We start from the raw sequence: 16,795 nt of genomic DNA, 5'->3' as shown, positions 1-16,795 counted from the left end.
TTAAAAGTTGAAATAGATTACCTGTAAAACTCCATTTCACTCTGACATTGTATGATTTGATTATATAATGTATAATACATACTATATATATATATATATATATATAGTATACACAAGCTTTTTTTACATATGAGAAGACATGTTTTATCATTGCCTATATATCTTATCTTTAATAATTACAATTATTTGCCCAACATTGTAATTCTTACACATCTAAATGTGTAAATCTCAGCTTCAAAGGTTCACCTTCAGAGAGTACTTATTAAATAAAATAGCCATTGTTTAAAACAATTTTGACACTAGAAATAATTTCTGCAGTTCTTTAGCAAAGTAAAGTCTTTAGCGTTTGTATTTGAAGTTTCACAATGCTCCAAGGAATCCATAAACCATTTTAGTAAACACAACTAGAGAACAAATTGAGGAGCAAGGGTGAAACTGAAACAAAACAATACCTACATTCAGTGAAATAGTAGCATCTCTGAAAAAAGTAGAGTCCTTCCCAAGAAGACCAACATGAAAGAGGGCTTCCATTTGGAATTACAAATTCAAAATTTGTGTTTATCTTGTGGACAAATATGCTTGCCAGTGGACATGCACAAATATGGATGGAGGTTTAGTTCATATTAAATAAAGTGGGCAATTGTTTTGACTATTTTCACACACGTAGATACTCAGCTTTCACTTTTAACATCAACATGGCAGAAGTCATAAAAATTTATGTTTTCCAGTTAATTTTTCACTTCAATATTTCTTAGTTACTGGCCACTGAATTTTTACATAAAAAGATACAAATTAAAAGAAATTTTACTATAATTTGTAGCATTAAAATGCCTTTCCTCTACACATTTAAAACTACTTGGTAGGATAGTGTTTACAGCTAAATTAAGTATCTATTTGCCTTAAGTCCCAAATCCTCTTAGTGTTGCCAATGGCAGCCTTCTATGAAATAGCTACAACTAAGATGTGATATAATTATTCTAGTAATAAATGTTACCTGTCAGTTTTGTAGCTTTTTTTTTACATCTTTTTACCAACTAAGATACAATCAATCTATACTAAATAAATGAATGTTGATTGCATGTTAAATCTCCCCATGCATCCCCTGGAATTGTGAGCCACTGGGGTCAGGAATTTCTGCTGCCGAGTGTAATTTTTTTTTTTATCCAGCATTAGCTTTGCATCAAACTATGTGGGGGAAAAAGTAAAAATCATCCGACTTGCTTTTCTTGGAAGAATAAATATATTTTCTACAGAACATGATTTTTTCCTGAAAAGAGAAAGAATCACAACCTACTTAATATTTAGAAGTTTAAAAAGGAGAGAAACGAATTAATATTCTGCTCCCTACTAATGAGCAAATGTTACCTTTTTTGGTTTGGAAAACGAAAATGGTTTCAAAAGATATTTAAACCTGGGTGCCTTTACAAACATACACTAATTATAAAAACCACGTAGCTTTCTTTGTCTCATGTACTTTTGGGCTTTGTTAGACTCAGTAAAGGACCATTTATGTGATAAGGCAGCTTTAAACAACTCTTTCTTACTGCTTCCAAGTACTAGTATTTTCCAGATGACTATAAATACCAAAAATCCATAGAGGCACATTTCTTTCTCTTGTGAAAGCCTTTCACACTCAACTTTGATATGTAGATCAAAACTATTGTGTCAGGCTTGCAATAGGAAAACAATAAAAACGGTTTATGACTAGAAGCAAAATTTAGAAAGCAAACCGTTAGTTGCTTAATTCTCTAGCTCTGGCAAACATTTTCCTTAAAAATGAGAGAAGAAAGTTAAGAAGAACAAAAAATATCTAAACAGCAATTTTAACTTTAATAACCATCTGTGAGAATACACCAATATCTATGGATATTTATGAATGAGAGCAACTTACTTTAAACTTTGTCTTCTTGAGTATTTACTCTGTATAAGTGAATAGATATAACATATGCAAAATTAAAAATGAAATTATATTAGCAGTAAATTACTCTAGCCAGCTGAGGATACAAAATTGGCCTAATGTGAAACTTAAAACAGAGGGAAGTGGAGTTGGCAATTTAGATCCTATATCTTCTCAAACCTCCTTGTGAAACCGACTGACTTATATGTATCCTTTTTTAAATAGATAATCTCTACAGCAATGACGATACAAAAGGAGAACTGATGGCCTCCACACACCCCAAATGCATTTGGTGGGAAAAGTGTTAATATTTCCAAGTCTGACATTGTACACGTGGCTGTGAGAGGGAATACAAAGAGAAACAGAAACTTCTGCGGAACTTGAGAACCAAGAAAGAAATAGCTAACAGGAACTTTCTAGAAAGTACACTGGGCTATTTCAGAATAACAGCTGACACTGGGTGAGTGGAAGTGGTCTATGATAAGGTCTGAGGACCAGGAGAGGCTGAACATTGTCAACATTGCAAACCACTACGTAAAGCTTTCTTCCAGGACAAAGTGCTGAGTGTAACTTCCAGGATATATTATTCATGGAAAGAATAAGGAAAATAGGGGCAAAGAAATAAAAGTCTCAACTAAAGTGGGGCAAGAGAACAGAACCAGACTCTGTGAGCTTGAGACTACATTTTTCAACAATATACCAGACAACAAAAAAAGGAGTTTTAAAGTCATGAACCTAGAGCAGTAACCCTCCTCTATTCTCCTGCTTAAAAAAATATACATGTCATGTAATTATGAGAATCAGAAGGACTTATAAATGAATCAAATGTAAAGCTATTACAAGGAAAAAATAATGAGGAACAGCATAATGTCCCTACAGAGAATGAAAGCAAAAAAGAGAGATATGCCCACAAATAGATAAAAACTGTCCCACTGTTTCAATGTATTAAGAATGTAATGAAAGATAAAGATGTAAATTGGAATTAGTAAAACTGAGGAGCTAAATTATAAAACTCAAGAAATAATTATAAGTGAATTTTTTTTGCAGGATTAAAGACTAAAGAAGAAATTGAAAAGTAAATAAATTCAACTGATAATGCGTTAAGAGAAATGGAACTTGGAAAGAAGGAAGCATTTCCAAATAAAAAAGAAATGGAGAAAATACAAATTAAACCATAATGTAAAACACCTACACATACTATGGAACTGAAAATTAAAAAGATGTGTAAGGCCAATAGTTTGTTTAAATGAAGAGTGATTCAATGTCTCCAAAAACACTAGTGGATATGAACACTTAGAAAAACTGTTTGGCAGCATCTCTTGAAATTGTGCATGTTTATTCTCTAAAGACCCAACAATCCCATTCTTAGGAATTTATGGCCACCAAAAGACAGGCACTCAAATACTCATAACAGAATTACTCATAGCAGACAAGAGCTTAAAATGCTCAAATTTAAACTGAGAATATAATAAATAGTTAAGTTGTGATGTATCCATTCAATAGAACACTATATCTAAATGAGAATTAATGAACAACAAGTACACATGGTTGGTCTCACAAACATAGGATTGAGCATATGAAGCTAAAACAAAAGAGTATATGCTATAAAATATCCGTTATATGAAATGTAAAAATAAGGATGGTGGTAAGCTTTGGTGATATTTGGTGAAGATATGTGGGGGTGCTACTGGGAATATCTAACTATTTTCTATATCTTAATCAATATACTATTTACATTAGTGCATTTAATCATTGAACCATATAAATGATTACATATGATTTTATGTATATATGTTACACTTCAAGACTCTTTTTTTAAAAAAATTAAAGAAATGAAGGGAGGTGCAAGGGTATTCAGTGGTAGAATTCCTGCCTGCCATGCAGAAGACGTGGGTTTGATTCCCAGCCCATGCACTTTCCAAAACAAGCAAATAAAGAAACAAAACAAACAAACACAAAATTCAACAAAAGTTGCTGCAATAACGGAATACTCACATGGAAAAAGAATGAAATGTGACCCCGGGCATACAGCAAACAAATAGTAATAATAATAATAAAATCTTAAAAAAATTAAATAACAGAAGGAGCAAAAAGTTATAAATGGACAAAGTTTGAAGATAAATAAAAATAATCCAACACACATATAGTAAGATTCCACATAGAAGAGAATCAAAGTAATGGAATAGGACAATATTTTTAAGGAACCCAGCCTTCAAGAGAACTAGAAGATTCACAATTAAGCAACGGCTAAAAGAGTTAGAGTTAGGTGTGAAATAGCTATATTATCAGATAACATAGATATATATCAAGGATCAAAAACAGGGGTGTTGGGATAGTAAAGAAAGTACTTGAAAAATTGAATTAACTTGATAATTGTGTAACAGAAATTGAGGGAGGAAAAGACATCCACTACAAATCAGATCTTAAAAATTAAAAATATAGGCCCAGATACACCAGGCAAGCATAAAAATTAGGATCACAATCTTGATATCTGACAAGATGTATTTCAGAGCCAAACAGAATTTTAAAAAAATTAAAGAAGATTTTTCTCCTGCTAAAAGCTATAATTCACAATGAAAGACACAGATGTATATGGGGGGGGGGGGGTAGAACAAGATGAAGAGAAAGAGAAGGAGAATGGAAAAGAGAGAAATAAAGTAAATTATGATGACTTGTTAACTTTTAGATAAGCTGGTTTGAAGCTATACAAAAATTCTTTGTACTTTTTCTGGCAAATTTTTCATAAATTTGAAATTATTTCAAAGTGAAAAAGTAAAATAAAAACTAAAATCAAGAAAAGATGCCCATGGTGGAATGAGAGAATGTACTCTCTGGGAGACTTGTAAAGCCCTGGGCAGGAGCAAGAGGGAAATATATTGCAATAATTACTAAATCATCTTTTTAAATGTATTATTGATTGAAATGATATTTTCCACATTGATTTAGTCTCATCATGACAACTGCTCAGTAGTCCCTTGGCCATTTCAGTGTGTTGATCCAGGTTCTGAAAAATGTGACAAGGGAGTGTTTAGGCTATTTCATTTCCATGCAGGGCTAAGCAGAGGCTAAAATGTACAGAATTACAGTTTAAATAAATAATTATTTATTCAAAAGAAGCTGTCGTCTCATAGTTGAAGAAAAGTGAAAATGCTCTTTTGCTATAAATCTTAGTGGCACATAATAGTCTACAGCACTTAAATTAGAGGAAAGCCTCTAGAGCACACATTAGGTTATTTTTTTTTCTTTCTTTTCTTTTTTGTTTTCCTGACATGTGCAGTCTCCAGGAATCAAACTCGGCTCTCCGGCACGACAAGTGATAATTCTAACATCGAGCCACCCCTCCACCGCCTCGGTTATCTTTTTAAATAAAAAAATTAGATAAATAATAATCAATTTCCTTTAACTTTTGAAACTATAACACTTGATACTAAAAATACTCCCATTTGCTACATCCAATTAATGGAGAGCATGTTTTGTAACCTGTAATAAGACACAAAATAAATTCACACAATGTAAAACAATGAAATATTAGAATTGTTCTTGTACATTCAAAAGTAAAAATAAACAAACAAACTAAAAGACCTGTTATGGAAGTCTAAAGCACAGGCATTAAAATTATATTCATTATTTGAAAATGCTACAAACATGCATTTTTCATTTCTAGTAAAATATTTTTTGCCATATTCTAGGAATATTTAAGATGTTTTTTGGATTGAAACATTTCTTATGACTTAAGAATTCTTATATTTAAAATTATCTTATTACAAAAAAATTGGGCTTAACCTTAATTTTTATATAGGGATACTTTACTTGATTTTAAGCATATACCATTGAATATGTATTAAACATTCATGAGTATGTCATAAAACATTATAAATATTATTTATACTGATTTGCTATACAACATCAAAACTAATTCTATTAAGTAGAGAAATGATAAAAGGCTAATTTTTCTATAGGTACTGAGGAAGAGCTAAAATTTTCATTAAAAACGACCCCCAGGGGTGGGCCGCGGTGGCTCAGCGGGCAAAGTGCTTGCCTGCTATGCCGGAGGACCTCGGTTCGATTCCCGGCCCCAGCCCATGTAACAAAAACGGAAAAACAAAATACAATAAAGCAAGGAAATGTTTCCCTTTCTTCCTTCCTTCCTTCCTTCTATCCTTCCTTCCTTCTCTCTGTCTTTCCTTTAAAAAAAAAAAAAAAAAAAAAAAAAACGACCCCCAACCCTCAGCAAATACTTTAATTTTGTTTGTAAAAATGAGTGCTTGGTAAAACAGCAACTTTTATAAACTTAAAGACAATTTGTAATAAGGGAGTAAATAGCAAACTATGCGAAGCATCTAGGAAACCTCTGTGATGAAAATGATGTCCTCATCTGGGAGATTATAGAGATATTATAAAATATTTACAAATCTTCAAAGTGGTAAAATAAATCTGAGTTTAAGCATTCAACATTAAAAAAATAAAAATTAAAAGTTTAAAAAATGAGCCATTTCAAGAGATTTTGAAACAAGATGGGTTATAGATATTCATTGATTATTTTATTCATCAAATATTTATTCTTTATTCTGGAATAGCTGATTGAAGATCGAAGCAAATCTCCTATGAAAAGGCAATAATAAAGCTGGCCAAAATTGTCAACAGCAAATATTTCAAGACGTTTGAAATTTATCAGAGATATTTATTAGAGTAAGATGCATTTATTGCAGGAAATTTACTGAACTTCAGCAAGATCTTGTGGCATCTTTGGTGTTCTCAACTTAGCCCAGTACATGCAGGGAACCCACAGCCTGCTGCCATGGGGTCTGTTTTAATTCGCAATGAAGTGTAGAAAAACTTAGGACTCAGAGGCATTGTCCAACACCATAGTGTTCCTTGAGGCAGACCGTAAAGAAAATCCAGTATCATAGTCTGTCTGGGGTCAGGGGATTAACTGGGGCAAGCAACAGACAAATTACAAAGCTACCAGGGAGATTTAGGAAATAAGACAAATACAATGGGCTTTGACAAGCTACCAATATCTCTGGGAAGTTTTATATGCTCAGAAGAGACAGAAAAGGACCTCAACATACAAAGTGTCTTTGACTGCCAGTGACTAAAGCTGAGGCAAGCGTATAAAATGCCTCAACTTTGAATGGGTTCCCCAAACATACACTGATCCTTCAGTAAAGAATCACTCAGTATGTTTAATTGACCAATTATTGATTGAAGCAATAATGACCCATAGGTAAGCCCATAAAGCCAGGCTAAAAATAAGGGCTAACATTTAAAACAATAGTCTTCAGTAGATGCAGGCTGCAGAGGAGACAAACTTGATAGAATTAGTTCTGGTAAGTATTTAAAAATAAATGTCTACAGTGGCAGAATTTCTGCCTGCCTTGCTGGAGACCCAGGTTGAATTCCTGATGCCTGACCATGCAAAAATAAATAAATGAATAAATAAATAAATAAACAAATAAATGCCTAAACAAACACACATATATAAAAATATCAAAACCACCATCCCTGGGGGTGTGAGGGTAGTTCAGTGGTAGAATTCTCACCTGCTATGTAGAAGACCCAGGTTTGATTCCCAGCCATACACTTCCCAAAACCAAAACAAACAAGCAAACAGATGAAAAACCACACAAAACAAAAATTCAACAAGGGGTGCTGCAAAAAGAGGATACTCACATGGAAAAAAAGTGAAATGTGACCCCTGCCATACAGCATGCAAAGAAAAAAATCCCTGGGGGACATGAAAATCATAATTAGTAAAATATTATATACAGAATCATATACAAAATATAATTTCCAAGAAACAAATAAGACATATATCGAAACAGAAAATTTTAAACCAAAGAAAGGAAAAACAAAACAGAACAAGTCAATAGAATCTGTCCGTGAGAACTTATAGATGTTGGATTTAGTTGACAAAGACATAAAATCAACTATTAAAAATATGTTCAAATAACTCACAAAAACAAAGATTAAAGAGTTAAATGAAAGGTGATGACAGTGACTTACAAATATAGAATGTTAATATAAAGATGGAATTTTAAAAATAAAAGAACAAGTTGGAAATTTTGGAGTTGAAAATAAAATCATTAAAATGAAAATTTCACTAAAGAGCTTTGAGTTGAGTTTTGAGTTGACAGAATGAAGAATCAGTGAACCTGTACATGGATCCAGAGAGATAATCCCATTGAAAGAAAAAGCAGGAAAAATAATTTAAAAGATTAAGAGGCTCTCATGGCCACATAAAAGACCATTAATCATGATGATATATGTGTAATGGGAACCCTAGAAGTTGAGGAAAGAAAAGAAAGGACAGGAAAATTACGTGCAGAAATAATGGCTGAAACTTCCACATTTGATGAAAAATATTAATCAACCCATACAAGTATCTCTACAAACTCCCCATGAGATAAGCACAAAAATATCAGTGTCTAAATGTACCCTAGCCAAATTACCGAAAGGCAAAGAAAATGGGAGAGAATTCTGTAAGTTGCAGGGGAAAATGGCTCATCACAAACATGGGAAACACAATAGGATAGTACACTATTCATTAGAAACAATAGCTAGAGACAGTAGAACAGCATGTTCAAATTGTTGATAAAAAACAGAAGTCGACCAAAAATTCTGTATCCAGCAAAACCATTCTTCAAACATAAACACAAAATACATTCCAATATAAAGATAGATAGACAGAATTTGTTGTAAGCATTCGCCCAGAAATCCTACAAGAATCCCTCCGGACTGAAAGGGAAAGACATCAGACAGTGTCCTGCACTGATAAAGGATACTACTTATGAATATACAAAAGAAAGTATTTACTGTCTCTCAGATCATGTCCTGGTAATTTTTCCTTATTCCATTAGCTCTCCATTGTCTTCAATCAGCTTTTGTTCCTCCTAATTTTCTTTTATGGGAATAGCAGTCTATATCTAATGTATTACCAGAAGAGGAAATTTCCAACTATTGAAATTTATTAAAAGAATATCAATTTTTGCTTGAATAAATTTCAAGTGAGAAGATGCACTTTTAAGAAGAAGAATGCTTCAGTTCCCAGTGCCTGCCCATGCAAAAAAATCAACAGAAATAAAGAAGAAGGAGAAAGTATGTAAGTATGTGTCTTACATAGTGGTGTATGTGTGTACTTGATGAAATAAGCGTTCATAAATATCTACTGGTGAAAAGTTCTCCTTGAAATCTGTATACTTAAAATTGCATAATAAAATTCACTGGGAAAGTATGATTTAATTCACAAAAAATTATCTTCAGAATTGGATATTTTTTGTATTTTTGAGTATTATACTTCTTACATTATGAGCCATTAATCATACCTTCGACACAGAGGAAGTGGAAAAAAGAAAGAAATCATATTGAGTGAAGTAAGTCAGACACAAAAGGATAAATAATATATGATCTCACTGATGTGACACAATTACAGTAAGCAAACTCCAGACTCAGAATCTGGTATATTGGTTATCAGGGAACACACGGGGAACAGGGAACAGGAAGTTAAGGCTTAAAATGTACAGGGTTCCTCTTCGGAATGATGGAAACATTTTGGTGATGGATGGGGGTGGTGTTGGCACAGCAGCACAGAAATATGTATCTGAATATGATTAAAAAAGGGAAATGTTAGAGTGTATCTATGAAAACAATAAACAATTTTTAAGAATTCATTATACTACGCTACAGTTAGTGAACCCTAATTTAAACCACAGACTATGGTCAATGGTACAATTATAAAAATGTGCTTTCATCAATTGCAACAAATGTACCACATGAATATAAGATGATAAAAATAGGATGGTCTAATGGGAATCCTGTAAATGATGCATGACTGTTGTGTAAACCCACAACTTCTCTAATTACAAAAAGCTCCTAACCCCCTTACCTCCCCCAAAAAGGAGACCAAAATGGAATGATTTTCTTTGTTAATTAACTTGGTCGTGTCAGGCAATTTGTTCGGACTTTCATGAAAGAAACACTAATAAAAATGGAGAGGAATACTTCTCAAGAGAGACTCCTGCTAAGGTTCACAATTCAAGGAAACTGATTACTATTGCTAGAAATTTATGAACCCTATCAAGGAAAAGAGGGAGATATTTTAGAACAGGATGAGCTTTCTAGAGTCTCTGAAATTATAGTGGCAGGTTGTATTTTCAAAAATGGTCATGAAATCTTCCATCCCATATCTTCTTATAATTGTGACTTTAACTTACCTCTCATTGAATGGAGCAGTCTGGGACCCCTCTCCTTGTAACTGGATAGGTTTTTGTGACCAAAGGTATTATGGAACTTATATTCTAACATGAGGTCATAAAAGGCAATGCAGTGTCTGCTTTTTCTGAAATACTAACCTTGACGTCTCTAGCACCCATGTGAGATATCCCATTGGCCTGAGGCCACCATGCTGGAAGGAAACCTCAAGAGCCCATGTGGAGACCACTCATGAGGAGGGCCTTAGACTGCATGAAAAAAGAGAGTCATTTCTGTCTCTTCTCCCCACCCTTTCCTCCTTGACTGGGGTCATCTTCTAACAGCCTGTGAGAGACAAGCCAGAGCGGCCAAGCTGGGCTTGTCCTGAACTGCAGATCAACAGAAACTGGGACAAATCCTGGGACAAACGATCTTATGCTTTATTACTTCAAGCAACTAACTTTTTGTGTGATATTTTTACATAGCGATACATAACAGGAAGCAATACCATTTGGAATATATTTTACAAAATACTCTATGAGAAATATTTACTTAAGGAATTCTTTTAACAACATGCTCATGTTCAATTACCAGCCTATTATGTCAGATAGGCTGACATCCTAATTTCTCCTTGGGACACTCTAATTTCTCTGAGTACATTTTTCTTATGTTCTGTGGGCAAGAACTCTAAGACTGTATGGAAGACACAAATCTGCAAGGACCCAAAGCATTGTCTGTAGGTGGGGAGGTAAGGAATGCCACCAGTTTTATCATGCTGAGTCTCTTGTTTATAATTGCAGCCTCAAATCTAGCATAGGGGATGGCTCATAATTGGCGCTCAGTAAACTTTTATTCAGGGAATAAGTGAATGGCTAAGAGTCATTATTTCAATAGAGTCCATTAGCCGTGACCAGAAATCCATAAGTAATTAGCTTATTTTTATTACAGAACTTCATGAACCAGACACTACTCTACAAGGTTTGCATATAACTAACTTGTTTCAGCTTTAGTGTCAATTATTATCCATCTCATAAATGAAAAACTAAGACATAAAAAGGTTATTATTAACTTGCCTAAGGTAACAGAGATGGTATTTTATAATAAAAATAATCTCGATGAATACTTGTTAGATACTGAGAGGAGGTTTGCAGAATATTTAATTGTGCATATTAGTTTTATTTCCTCAGAAACATTGATGCTTAAGGTGGCTATTCAAATGAATTTTATGATTTTCATCAAATTTCAGTACTCTCTTTTTCATTCTGAGTGGAAAAATAGTTTAGGCAAAGTAACTTAACTTCAAGGCCACATAGGAAACTACTATTTTAGCCTTAAATCATGCTTATTTAATGAGTATATTACTAGATTTATAAACTCTTATATGAATGTTGTGCTGGTTTGAAAGGATGTATGTGCCCTGAAAAGCCATGTTTTAATCTAAATCCCATTTCGCAAAGGCAGAATAAACCCTATTCAATACTGTATGTTTGAATCTGTAATTAGATCATTACTTTCTGGAGTCTTATAAAAGAGGGAACACTTTGGAGAATGAGAGATTCAGAGAGAGCGGAGCAGAACGACATAGCCATGAGAAGCAGATTCCACCAGCCAGTGACCTTTGGAGATGAAGAAGGAAAATACCTCCCAGGGAGCTTCATGAAGCAGAAAGCCAGGAAAAGCTAGCAGATGATGCCATGTTCAGCATGTGCCTTTCCAGATGAGAGAGGAACCCTGACCGTGTTCCCTATTTGCCCTTCCACTTCAGAGAAAAACCCTGAACTTCACTGGACTTCTTGAACCAAGGTATATTTCCCTGGATGCCTTTGATTGGACATTTCTACAGACTTGGTATAATTGGGACATTTTCTCAGCCTTAGAACTATAAACTAGCAACATTAAATTCCCCTTTCAAAAGCCATTCTGTTTCTGGTATATTGCATTCTGGCAGCTAGCAAACTAGAACAAATGCCATGATTGAGAAATGTATCTGTATTTACCCTGAAAGAAATTTATACTTCATAGAACTCTTAAGTGTAGGACATTAAAAATCTGTTCAAATATCATGCATCAGCATCTAAACTAAAGGGTGAAAAGTTGAATAGTACAATGCCCTGGGCAATAAACGTCTATTTAAGTGTTTATTTTATTAGTCTTCCTTTCAGGTATTCGATGCAAGTGTTTTCTATTTGAGATTTTAACACACTGAAATAAGTACTATGAGTTGCTTCTGTTTTGTGATTTTACCTGGTGACTCTGTAATGTGAAGTGAAGAATAAACTGTAATGGCTGGACACAGATTAAAGTATGTTAAATTATGTTTTCCTGAAAACTCTGTTCCAGGACCCTGGGACAGTCTAATACAAATAAAATGTGCATGTGTACCCATACATGAGCACGATTTAGGTATAGACACATATATATGTAAACATGCGCGATGTATGTATATGTTGATGTGTTTCAGAAGCAACTGAAAAAATTCCTGAAAAAACACACACATATGCGTGGGTCAGGCCACTACAATAGATCTTATGACATTTGTTTGAGAGTTTGAGAGCTACTGAGAGCTTGAAATGTGGCTAGTTCTAATGTAGACTACTACAGATGTAAAATACACTACCAGTAAGACACAGAATAAGAAAATACTGTAAAATTTCTCTTTTAAATTATTTTGACTATAATATTTTAGATTTATTGGGTTACATTAATTTCATCTATTTCTTTTACCTTTTAGATGCAACTGCTAGAAAATGTAAATTGCACGTGTGGCTCATGTATTTTAATTGGACATGAACCTATTGCTGCACTAAACCATGATGTCTCTTCACTAAGAGACTATTTGATATGTTTATATGATTCCAAAGTGTTTGTTTAAATGTCTATCGTATGAGCCGTGTTCAAAAGTGATATGTTCCCTCTTCTTTAGCTTCTTCTTCTCCAAGATAAGAAGGAGGAAGAGAAGAAGGAACATGGAAACACTATCAGCTGCTCAAGTAAAAGGGAAAATCTTGCACATGGATAAATGGAACTTTCCTTTTATTAAGCAGATTCTGCTGTCTCAATCACATGCCCCAAACACAGAAGAATGATGCCAGATAGCTCTAAGATCTGGGTGAAATGCTAGGAAACATTAATCTCAACTGAAAACAATGAAGTTAATAGCCATTTAGTGCTTAGACTTTATTTTGGCAAATAAGAGAGCTTTGAAACTTCTCTTAGTGTCTTTAAATCCCTTACCTAGGGGATAAAACCACCAAAATGCGAACTGATCCGGAGAGGAGACAACTAAATTTGGGCGGAATTTAAAATATCAGTAATTATTTTAAAATTGAAATGCTTGAAATTTAGCATTTCAATTGTTCAGTTAGAATTATGTTATTTTACTCATTGAACTTTTAATGAGAAACATTGATATGTTATTTCACTTTCAAACAAATGCGTAAATGAAAACAATCTAAGTAATACAGTTTTCCTATGAGCTCTTAAAGTAGACTGCTGCTATGAGATCATGTTTTAAAGAATATGAAAATGTTAACCAAAAAACAAAGGCTTTATGGGGAAATAAAACTTCCCTGGATTTGTCAGATCTCCTGCAAGAACCCCTAGCCTTCTGAGACATGGAATGTATATAACTTAAAAATAGGAAAGCTTTGCCTTCACTTTCCCTAAAAATATTTTTCTCATCACATACCATGAGGATTAGATCTGTAGCAATTTTTCTAGTTAATTTCTCTGATCCAAAAAGATGATGCAATTTCCCTTATCCCCTGAGATGGCCAATTGGGCACAGCCCAGAACTGGGCCCTAAGTTAAGGCACAGGGTGTCAGGGAGACTGAAAGGTGTATTTTCGCAGGTCTGTGAATGTCAAGGACAAATGAAGCCTGGGAACTTGGAAACATTTCTCAGTTATAAAAGTCCAGATAAGCAGATGCACAGAGCTATATAGCTCCTTGAGAGATCCTAGTTACGTGCCAATGGGTTGTCATTGGAACCAAGTGCCATTACTTTTCCCAAGAGACTCTTAGGAAAGGAGAAGGACAGCTGCCTCCTTTTCCTTCATAAGCAGAGAGAAATCATTTCCTCTTGCCCCTCACCTATGGAGTGTGCAGCTACTCATGTAGGGAAAAATCCTTTCAGCATTCATTCTGTGGGAAAGGAATAAAGGGAAATTTGAGAGCGAAACATAAGTATTGTTTACTCTGAAGCAATAAGACCTCTGCTTCTGATCACCCTCATATGTACATTCAGGATACATTTAATAAAGATGAATATTTAAAACCCAACAGGCTTCTATCCATGTCTTCTCAGCATGTCCTGACAGCCAAACATTGCTTTAACTTTGTCAGTCACATAAATCCATATTTATGTGACTTTAATATTTTTGTACAACCTAATCATCATCAATTACACATTACCCTAAAACTTTTGTTGAAGATGATTGCATGCAAAACAAAGCAGAAAAACCCAAAGGAAAAGCCAGAAGATTCCAGCTTCTGCCAAGATTTCCCTACTGGTTCCATGTTTCTTTTTCCCTAGAATCACTACATTCAGAGCTAGTCCAAAGTCATGCAACTTCTAAATCACTGCTGCCTGCTGTCGTGATTTTGCACAGGTTTATTCTATTCACTGAAGAACCCCCCCTTTCCATTGTTAAGCTTTTATATTATGCCAGGGATCTAATAATTGCATTCATAGCAATTCAGTATGATCCATAGAAATTCATGCAGGAAATATATTTATTATCTCCATTTTACAGAAAAAGAAATAAGCTTAGAAATATTGCCTGCAAATGTTGCATAGTAAAGGGACACACCTAAGCAGTCTCAATCTGAAGATGAAACTTTTTTATTTTATCACTACACTGTTTTATTTTTAAACTATCATATAAGAAAATTGACTTTTTGGTATATAGTTCTATGAATTTTAACACATGAATATATCTGTGCAACCACCACTACATCCATGATACAGAACATTTTCATGACCCAAAAACATCCCTAAACTTTTAATTGCCTACTGTCTTATCAAGCAAAACCTATTTGCTATTCAGAACTTAGGTCAAACTTTATGTCCTTTGGAGCAACTTGCCTGACCATCTAATCAGAGGAAAATGTCTTTGCTTTGTACCTTCTGTATATAGTCTCCTGCTTGTTCTTAGAGCTTATAATTTAATACTTACATAGTCCTGATTTACTTAAATATTTGATACAGTGATATTACTCTGGGGGAAAACAAGAAGGGCAAGTGGTGGTGGGATTGAGGAGAGAGCTAACTCCACAAGGATCATCTGAGACGAATTTCCAGGGGAAATATATGTTCAGTTGGACCTAAAAAGAAAGAAACCAACCATGGGAGCAAAGCTAGAAGTTGCATCCTATTGAGGTGGCTCTGGGTTCATGTTGAGAATATTTGAGACTGATGAAACACCTTGTGCGATGAAATTTAAAAAAATGGACAACACAATTGTCGTGTCAGGAGTATTGCACAGCAAGGGAGAGAGATGTATGAGCAGCTATATTCCTTGCTATGGATTCTTTAGCTCTTGAACAGCATGGTGATATGATGGGCTTTAGAAAATGTGAATTCTTTTCTGCTTTCCCATATTCTACCCTGCCCCCTTACCCTGTTTTTTACAAGGGCGAGGTTTTACTTACTCTTGTTTTCCCACTGTCTAGCAGAATGCCTTCACCTAACAGACTCTTAATTCATTGAATAATCGTATGTTGTCAAAAAATGCCAAGTATGGCAACCAATTTCCCTCCCTCAAGTTAACTCTCTGGCTGCAAACTAATTCCCTATTCAGTAATGATTTTTGGTCAAGCGTTTCATGTTCAGAAACTCTGTGGTCAATTTATGAAAATATTTTCATCCATGTGGTGGAAGAAAATTAATATATACCATTGTGCCACCTTGTGATCTGAGCTGTGCCAAGCGTTTATAATTATGATTAGGGATGAATAAGAAATAGGCTTTTTACTTATGATTCTGGAGACATGCTGATGAGCAAAAAATCCTTGGATGGATTTGTGGGATATGTTGGGGAAAAATTTAGGCAGTGCCTCTTGTATTCATTGTTTAAACAGCATGATTGCTCATTTCCCCAAACATGATGTAAAGCCCATGAAATAAAGAAAAAAACTAGTGTTCTCTGCCTTGAGACAGAACAAGGAGCTTTGGAAAAACCAATGATCTGATGGGCAGCAAACTAAATCTTAAATAATTTCAAATCTTAAAATCTTCTTAAACACTTTAATGTTTTTTTTTTGCTCTCTAGGGTCATATTAATGAGTAATATACATGCACAAATATCATCATACAATCTAAACTGTATTAGATACAGCATCTAAATTAAGAGCTTCAGTATTAACAATTAAGAGTTTTGTTTCTTGAATGGGGTTAGACTCAGTAAAGGAACATTTTGCCCTAATATACATACATCTTTAGTGACTTATTTTCTATGTGTAGCATATGGAGACTTTTGCCATTTCTAAATTTTCCTCAAGTTGTCATTTGAATAGCCAAGTAAATGCTGTGCAGTTAAAAGACATCTGCAACGAGGAGAATAATTGGCCTTCTGGAAGAATGTCTGTCTGAATATTTCCTACTCAGCAGTGATGCTTTCATCCCTGTAACCTATAAATAAAAAGAAGAAGAAACTATAATTTGATAATGCAAGTGATTCTGACCAATATATCTGTGATGGCAACAGG

The sequence above is a fragment of the Tamandua tetradactyla genome, chromosome 6 (genome assembly GCF_023851605.1).
Source record: "Tamandua tetradactyla isolate mTamTet1 chromosome 6, mTamTet1.pri, whole genome shotgun sequence".
In the NCBI taxonomy this organism is placed as follows: domain Eukaryota; kingdom Metazoa; phylum Chordata; class Mammalia; order Pilosa; family Myrmecophagidae; genus Tamandua; species Tamandua tetradactyla.
This window is presented reverse-complemented; position numbering follows the sequence as displayed.